This window comes from Eschrichtius robustus, chromosome 15 (genome assembly GCF_028021215.1).
Source record: "Eschrichtius robustus isolate mEscRob2 chromosome 15, mEscRob2.pri, whole genome shotgun sequence".
NCBI classification, from domain to species: Eukaryota; Metazoa; Chordata; class Mammalia; order Artiodactyla; family Eschrichtiidae; genus Eschrichtius; species Eschrichtius robustus.
In genome coordinates, this window is record NC_090838.1 from 30,870,639 (window position 1) to 30,879,775 (window position 9,137).

Here is a 9,137-nt window from a genome sequence, read left to right on the forward strand (position 1 = left end):
ATGCTCAGGAAGCATTAACTATCAAGCAAATACAAGGGCAGATCCTGACAGTAGAAAGACCCAGTCATTTGATAATGATAATGATGATTGTGATAATTACCAGTTGAATATACTGCATGCTTCTAAATACATTGTTTTGCTTGATTCTCATCACAATTCTGTGGGGGAAGTAAAAGTAATACAGTGGTGAACACCGTATTGAGCACATGCTACGTGCCAAGCACTGTTCTAAGAACATTACATTTATGAATTTGATTAATCCTTACAGCAGCTCCATAAGGCACATACTATTGTAATCCTGATTTTATTGATGAATAAACTGAAGCAAAGGGAAACCCAATAATGTATCTAAGGTCCTATAGCTTGTAAGGATAGAACTGGGACCCTGCTGGTTCCTGAATTCATGCTCGTAACTTCTATTCTGATAGACCATTATTATTACTTTCATTTTTATAATGGAGAGTTTGAGCAAAGCAAAGCTGTAGTGAGTAGTCATACTGGTAATAATAAAAATAACAATAGCCAATGTATATGTCCCACCTACTACACATCAGGCGCTATAATAAGCCTGAATACTCTGATTTCCCCAATTATCCTGAAAGGGAATTATCGTTGTCGTCGTTGTTTTTAGAAAACATGCTCAGAAATATAGCTGTATTTCACATACTCACGTACCCATTCCCAGTTTGTGTTCTGGAGGCCTTAGAAAGTCAGGAAGTTGCTGGAAGAGCTGAGAATTGGTCCACTCCTTAAAAGAACCAAATTCATGTTTGTGATGGTCATGCTCAGACTAAGCCCTAGGGCTGGCAGTGATAGGTATACAGGTCCTAACATTTGATTTGCTCTGGCCCCTCATGTCTTTCCCACCAAGGTCTACTTCCTAGAACAAACACCCAAACACCCTTAGAGTGAGGGACCTCCAACAGAGCTAGCTCTGCCACCAGATCCTGTGTGCACTGGGGTCAGCTGTTGTGCCTGGCTAAGCCTCGTTTTCCTCATCTATAAAATGGGAACATTGGTCAAAATGATTGATAGAACCCCCTGAGCTCTAAAACCTTCTGAGTCTTCACTGACATGGGGGTTTTACATCTATGAGTCCTTCTTAGCGGACACTCTAAGAAGAATTGTGCCCTCCTGGGTGTTATGGTCTGAATGGTTATGTCTCCCCCAAATTCATATGTTGAAATCCTATCCCCCAAGGCGATGGTCTTAGGAGGAGGGGCTTTTGGGGAGTAACTAGGTCATGAGGGGAGAACCTACATGATTGGGATTAACGCCCTTATAAAAGAGACCCAGAGAGTGAGCTCACCCCTTCTGCCACGTGAGGTTATGGTGAAAAGACTGCTGACTCTGAAGTGGGCTCTCCCCAGACATTAAATCTGCCAGAGCCTTGATCTTGGACTTCCCAGACTCCAGAACAGTGAGAAATAAATTCCTGTTGTTTATAGGCCACACAGTTTGAGGTATTTTGTTATAGCAGCTCAAACTAAGACACCGGGATTCACAGCAAAATCAAACTGTGATCCTGAGAGTAGGAAGGGGATTTGAGGGAAGGAAGTTCAGTCTCCTAGGCATTCCCTCCACAGCCCGCTAACAAACCCTCCATACAGACCCACAGTGGTTCCCATCTCCAGTCAGAAGGGAACAGTCTCTCGCCCCTGGGGTGAAGGCCTTACAACTACCCAGGCAGGCAACTCAAAACTCAGGGAGGGCAGGAGGTTTGAGGGAAAGTATGCATGGTGTGTAATACGTGTGCTCTTAAAGTCTCAGCACATAAACCTCCAGAAGTTGCACTTTTCTAAAACCAGTTAGATTTAGAAGCATTTAAATAATGGCTCTTGCAGGGAACCCTCCTCCTGCTTCATATTCTTTAGCTGTTTAGGAATTATTGCTGAGGCCCTGAGGTCAGCTGAAGTAGTTTCTTCCAGGATTTTCCTGTTTCTCAGATTGTGACTCTTTTGACCAGCACTTACTGGGTTGAAATCTCAGCTCCTTTGCATTTGCCTGTTATCATGATAGAAAAAAATCACTTGTCTGAGCACACCAGGTACAGGCACTGTTCTAAGCCACTCACCTGTGTGAAGGCATTTTATCCCCACGGCAACCCTTCGAGGAGGGTTTTCCTTTGAAGGGTCTGATTTACGGAGGTCAAATAACTTGTCCAAGGTCACTTAGCTGGTAAGTAATGTATTTGTTTCCTAGGGCTGCTGTAACAAATTACCACAAACTGGGTGGCTTAATATAAGAGAAATTTATTCTCTCATAGTTCTGGGGTCCAGAAGTCCAAAGTCAAGGTGCCAGCAGGACCACACTCCCTCCAAAGTCTCTAAGGGAGAATCATTCCTTGCCTCTTCCAGCTTCTGGTGGCTCCAGGTGGTCCTTGGCCTGTGACAGCATCATTCTAATCTCTGCCTCCGTCTTCACATGGCCTTTTCCTCTTCTGTGTCTTTGTCTCCTCCTCTGTCTCTTATAAGCCACTTATCACTGGACACAGGACCCACCCTGCTCATTCAGGATGATCTCAGCTCAAGAAATCCGCAATGTATTTACATCTGCAAAGACCCTTTTTCCGAATAAGGCCACATTCATAGGTTCCTGGGGTTAGGAGGTGCTCTTATCTTTTTGGGAGTGGGCCCACCATTTAACCCACTACAGCTGTGCAGCTGGGATTCAATCAGGCAGTCCAGCTCTAGAACGTGGCCTCATAACTATCATGCTACCCTCTCTTACATGCTGACTTTTCACAGGTGTCAAGAAAATGCCTGCTAAATCAATCTGAGCTTTTCACAAATCATCACAGGGCTGAAGGGCTCATTTTTCTGTGTTGATATCCTGTCCATGTTCTGGAAGGGCAGCAATGTAAAGTCCGCTCTGTCCCACGCACGCCCTGATAGAGGAGGAGGAAAAACAGCATATTGGGTTCCTTTTAAAAGAGGACTGAATTCAACTTTGCAATTGTTAAAAGCTTATATATTTTAGAAATTTCAGGCACACGTATAAAACCTCATTGCCTCAAAACCACAGTTGACAAAATCACCATTGACAAAGAATTACTCCACACACAGTGAAAATCTGACAAAACATAGCGATAGTCCAAAATACAGTGTTAGGTCATTACCCAGACGCCAGCAGAGTAAAGAGTTCTACCATCATTCCTTTGTGATGAGGGAAAACAGGTCTTTAAATGAAGCCTGCAGCTTAAGTGTAGAAAACTTAAAGCTGTAGACAATCAATATTGTCATTTAAAGGGTGAACTTTATTTCTTCTGAGGTAAAGCGATGAGCCCAGGCAAAGCACTCACTCTACCAGATATGATTTGAAACAGCTGAAAAAGAAACTTCTAACAATGAGATTTTAGGACAGAAACACTGCCAAAGCTTTAAGTGCCTTTGAGAAGGATGAAAAGAAAGTAAACAATGCCAGAGGCCGGAGGGACGAACAAAAGGAAAATTCTTACTTCGTTTGTTCTCGTCAAATGCTGTAGAAAAATTATCTGTGCTAAGGCAGTTCTTCTGGAGTCCAAAGTCCTGCCCTGTGCTCTTCATTCTGTTTAAGCTCTGTGCTTCCAGGCTATCATTAAATGCCTTACACTGGTGGATGGGGCCAAGATGATTTTCAATCTAAAGCCATTGAGAGCCTCAAGGCAGATTCTAAAGGCCTTTACCATCTGAGCCTGGCCATCTGGGCTCTTCCTTTCACTGTTGTGAAATTGTCTTGGCATCTGACCCCTGTGGGAGAGCTGAATCCATTAGCAGAATCCTCATGCCTTGAACAGCTTCAATTAGCCAAGAGCATGGCATGAAGCAGAAGTGCTGGTAATAGAAAACAACAGATCATAAGAAAGCCTTCTGGATCAGGCACGCAAGCAAGAGGCTCATTTTGTCAGACACCCAGAGCTGCCTTATAAGCAAGCTAACCGGGCAATGAAGGAATGGGCAAGCGACAAACTGGGTTGTTGCTTCTTAATGGCGCCTTGACTGTATTAACAAGCGTGTTGTGATCAACTGACTAGCGCCAGAATTTTACTAGCTACCCTGAAGCTTGCTGATGAACACTGCCCCAGGGGCACATGTTAGGATGAGGTCCTTCGGATAACTTATTCCTTTGGATGGAGTCCAAGAGGGTCACGTGCCCTGTGGAATTCCACATTGTAACCGGGCATGCCTCAGAGAGATTCCAGAGCAGTGATGATATTACTTATTTAGGCTGAAGGTTATCTGCTCGTCCTTCCCCAGATCCCTTTAAGCCAAGGGAAGGGCACCTTGTTGGTGTCGGATGACAGGGGTCTGGTTCCCTTTACTAGAATGAGCTTTCCATGTCATACATCCTCCAGAAGATCTGAAAAGCCTTTTCTCTTGGTTGCTAGTTAGGAAAGAAGGCATCATAACCTGGCATGGCAGTGGGGAGCTCTGAGCTTACTACTCATCTTCGTGCTATTCATGGAGGCTCTTGAGGCAAATGTCCAAGACCCTCTTTACAGCTCTTGCAGTTAATCCTGAAGTTCTGATTGCCAGTCTTGGGTAGAAACATATGGATTACAAATGGTTTGATTATTATTATTTCAAGAAAAAGCTAATGCATTATAATGAGGGTTGTAGTACGATGGTGAGACAGTATGGGTAGGGAGAGAATTTGTAGTAGTTTCATGTTTCTTTTGTTCAGCGAGGAGAAAATGACATTTTAAAGGGAACTGATGAAACTTATTTAAGAAGTCAATATGTAACAACTCTCTTTCCCCCATCCAAATTCTGAATTATTTAAGAGATGGACAAGGAATAAGGTGGACGATGGTTAAAATATCACCTTAGTTAATGAGAACACCTAAGATGTATGGCAGGGCTAGCTCTGTGCCCTGAATTAAGACGCATTGCCACACACTGTGGGCAGTCTTAGAAAACTTGTCTTCCCCTGAGGGGCCCTGAAGAACCAGGCAGAACAAAGCGGAATGTGTGCTTTCCCGGGGAAGCTGGCTTCTAATGGGAAGGGACGGAGGAAGGGCCTGGACTAACACACGTGAATTCCCTTCCCTTAGTCACCACCGGGAACTCACACCGCCTCCGTGGAGCATTAGTGGTGAGGCAAGAAAAGGCGGATTTAGGGAAAATCTCTGTTCCTGGAAACCAGAGAGGAGGGAGAAAGTGTTCTGCCATTAATAGGAACTTAAATGGTTAAATTTATCTTCTTGAAACAAACATCCATGTAAACATTTGGGGACAGAATGAATTCCTAGTTGTGTTCTTTGGGTGATTTCTCCAATGGAGGCCTGTGGCATTTGGGGAATTTTCACCAAGATCAGAGTCCTCATGGGTCCAGAGCTTCATCTATCCCTAAAGGATTCTAAGATTTGTATCCACTTCCACAAGCCACTACTCAAACAATCAGCTCAAATCTGCCATGGATACATCCCGTGAAGGCAGCCCTGAACCTGAGTTTATTTGGAGTCTGATATTTTTCATTATGAACATCAGTGATTCACACCCCAACTGCATTTAGAATCACCTGGGGAGAGCTTTTAAAAACGATTGATGGGGACTTCCCTGGTGGCGCAGTGGTTAAGAATCCACTTGCCAATGCAGGGGGCATGGGTTGGATCCCTTGTCCGGGAAGATCCCACATGCCATGGAGCAACAAAGCCCGCGAGCCACAACCACTGAGCCTGCGCGCCACAACTACTGAAGCCTGCGCACCTAGAGCCCGTGCTCCACAACAAGAGAAGCCACTGCATTGAGAGAAGCCCCCACTCACCGCAACTGGCGAAAGCCCACGCGCTGCAACGAAGACCCAACGAAGCCAAAAACAAAAACAAACAAACGAACAAACAAAACGACTGATGACCAGGCCTTTCCTCAAACCAAGGATACTGGAAACTCTGGGGGTGAGCCTGGCATGGGTAGTTTTTACAAAGCTCTTCAGGTAGTGCTAATACGTAGTCTGCCTAGAGAATTACTAATGTTGATCATTACCGTTTGTCAGGATTGGAAATCACTGCTGTTCAGGTTTACAGAATTCTGAAGCAGGCAGTGTAGACTGGTGGTTAAAACTGTTTGCTCTGGAGTCAGGCAGACTGAGTTTCAATCCTGATTCCCCTCCTTACTGAGTGTTGGTTAAGTTACTTAAACATTCTCAGTCTCTTCAAGGTGAGCAAGGACATCCATTAAATGAAACTCACTCCAGTGAGTATAGGTGTGCAGCCTTGGTCTTCAGCTTTTTTGGTAGTTAACCCCAGAAGGGCTCCTTCTCTTTCAACTATCACTCCTTCATGTTTGCTGCAAATGGCAAAGGAACACAGCTCTGCCATGCAGACGCTTGGGATGTGCTCCATGCCAGAGAGTCCCCGTGTGTCTTAGGCTCTGGAGCAATTGAAATAGAAGGCCCCATCCTAAAGTCAGGAGTGGGCTTTCCCGTGTTGAAAAATTCCCCTGTCACACACTGTCCCATGGTATAAACTTTTTGTTTGTTTGTTTATTAAATTCTTAATATTTATATTATTAATTCATATTAGTTGAATTTTTAGACACTCACATACTTAGTTGTTGGCCCATGTCACAGCTATCCAGCCTGTAAGGATCAAGTCTTCTTGCTCTTATCTTCAGAAAATCACACACTGATGACTTAACAGATGGTTCTTGATTATGGGAATAATTATGGTCTTGGAAGAATTCTATTTATATAACCAAGAACTCTTAGGTCTTAATTTTGTAGCTGAAAGGGACCTTAGAGACCCAGATCTTGGAACTGAAAGGTGACTTGCCTTGGGCCACACAGGAATGGAGACAAGGCCCAAATCTGAGCTCTTGTTCCAAGTCCATTTCTTTTTTTCTTTTTTTTTTTTTAATAAACCTTTATTGGAGTATAATTGCTTCACAATACTGTGTTAGTTTCTGTTGCACAACAAAGCGAATCAGCCATATGCATATACGTGTCCCCATATCCCCTCCCTCTTGAGCCTCCCTCCCACCCTCCCTATCCCACCCCTCTAGGTCATCGCAAAGCACTGAGCCGATCTCCCTGTGCTATGCTGCTGCTTCCCACCAGCCACCTATTTTACGTTCGGTAGTGTATATATGTCGATGCTACTCTCACTTCGCCCCAGCTTCCCCCTCCCACCCCATGTCCTCAAGTCCATTTTCTATGTCTACCTCTTTATTCCTGCCCTGCAACTAGGTTCATCAGTACCATTTTTTTTTAAATATATTCCATGTATATGCGTTAGCATATGGTATTTGTTTTTCTCTTTCTGATTTACTTCACTCTGTATGACAGACTCTAGGTCCATCCACCTCCTACAAATAGCTCAGTTTTGTTTCTTTTTATGGCTGAGTAATATTCTTTTCACTTTGTCACAGTGCCTCTCTGAACAACTCTCTAACCTACTTCTCTCTCTTTTCTAAATCCATCTCTTTCCAGTTTCTCTCTCTGCTGCAAATGTTCCAGATTCACAGAAAAGGAAGATGGAGGAAAGATTTGAATATAAATTTTGGGCTTCCATGTTTGGATTGCTTTGGAGAATTCTTTTCCTTGCTTCGTAGCTTGTTTCTCTGTCAACTCAAGGCCCAAAAGTTTCCCCAAACATTTGAGTCGGCAATGGGTTGGTCCTCTGCCATCCTCTCCCCAGCCAGCCACTGCCAACTGCAGCCCATGGGCAGTGATTCTACTGCCATCCTCCCTGGAGAGGAGCCAAAAGAGACAAACAGAACTGCAGGCGGGGAACCTCTCAGCCCGGGAAGCCAAGGTAATACCTGTCACTGCTGTAATTGACTTGAGGCCCAGTGTCCGTCACTGCCTGCCTTGATGGCTTTGGCTGTGAAAACTCTCCTTACAAAGGAGGCTCTCACAGGCTCCAGCCACGGGAGCCCTACAGCCAGGGTTTCAGGAAACTGGGGTGAAATGGACAGAACAAGAGTTTGTCCAAAGACTGACTAAGACAGGAGGTTCCCACTGCTTGGAAATCTATCTGTGTGTTCCAGAGGATTGCAGAACAAAGACCCACACATGGTTATTTTGGCAAGAACTGGAAGGTTTAGATTATCCTTTTCCACCCCATGAAAGTGGCCACCTAAGATGTTCATGCTGAAGGAACATCTGTTTTAGCGCTAACAGAGCCTTGGTGTGGGCCTCCCCGTGGTCTTCACAGCAGACACGGCACTAGCAATGGGAGAGCCGCAGCTGTCGAATGCACACATAGTGAAGGGTTTTGTCTCTCCCTTTTATCTCAGTGTTTCCAAAGTGACGGTGGGCATTGAGTGTGCTCTGATGAGCCCCGCTCCCACCAGCTCCCACCAGCGACTCTGCAATATCCCATAAGGCCACTTCTTGCCTCCCTAAGGTGTTCTTTTTGGAGAGGGCATTTGGGAAGCGACAAAAACAAAATAGCCAGCATGAGCCTTTGCACATCTTTTGTGCATTGGGTGTCTGAGTGATGGAATTGGATCTGGCGGCTTATGCTGTGTGTAAGACAGCTTCCCCCATCTGGAGCCCAGGTGTGCAGGTTCACCCCTGAGTCCCAGATAGAGATATCAGTGAGTAGTGAGAGCAAGGCACTTCCTGCTCACCTGCCTTTGTTCCACAGAAATGATTTTACCCTTTGATGTACAAAGTCAAGATCTAATTTTATTTGTAGATCAAGGTTAGCTGCAATTGAACGGATGAGCACACTAAGAACAATGGGATTTTGTACCTCCTTTTCGAGAGTTCAATGTGACATAATGGTTAAGAGTTTGCATTCTAGAATCAGGGAGACCTGAGCTCAGATGCTAGCTTTGATTGGTTTTCTACGTGACCTTAGGAAAGTAAAGCAGTTTATCCAAGCTGCAGTTTCTTCATCTATAAAATAAAGATAATTATAGTTCCTACCTGGGAGTATCGCAGTGATGATTAAGAAGGAGAGCACTTGTGAAAAAAATAAAATAAAATGCCTCAAGGCTAATCACATCACAGAAGCACAATTAATTTACTATTATCCACCTTAGAAGCATGGACTCCCCTCTACCCAACCCCTTTCCAAATATTTGCATCTAGAGCTGTCCATTCTGTCTTCTCCCACTGTTAGAATGTCCTTATCCTAAAGCAACATTTCACTAACCTTGTCTTCTGATCTTTGCATTTTTATCTACCTTTTGGAGCCACATGTTAAAAAC

General features: G+C 44.4%; 1 long non-coding RNA gene across 1 annotated transcript; it reads right to left on the reverse strand.

The window, feature by feature from the left end:
• Positions 1 to 2,171: 2,171 nt before the first annotated feature.
• On the reverse strand, positions 2,172 to 3,580 carry LOC137778095 (uncharacterized). The gene is made up of 2 exons (XR_011076737.1): positions 3,458 to 3,580; positions 2,172 to 2,887 (listed from the first exon to the last, which is right to left on the reverse strand). It is a non-coding gene; the product is annotated as an uncharacterized lncRNA (long non-coding RNA).
• Between the last annotated feature and the right edge of the window lie 5,557 nt (positions 3,581 to 9,137).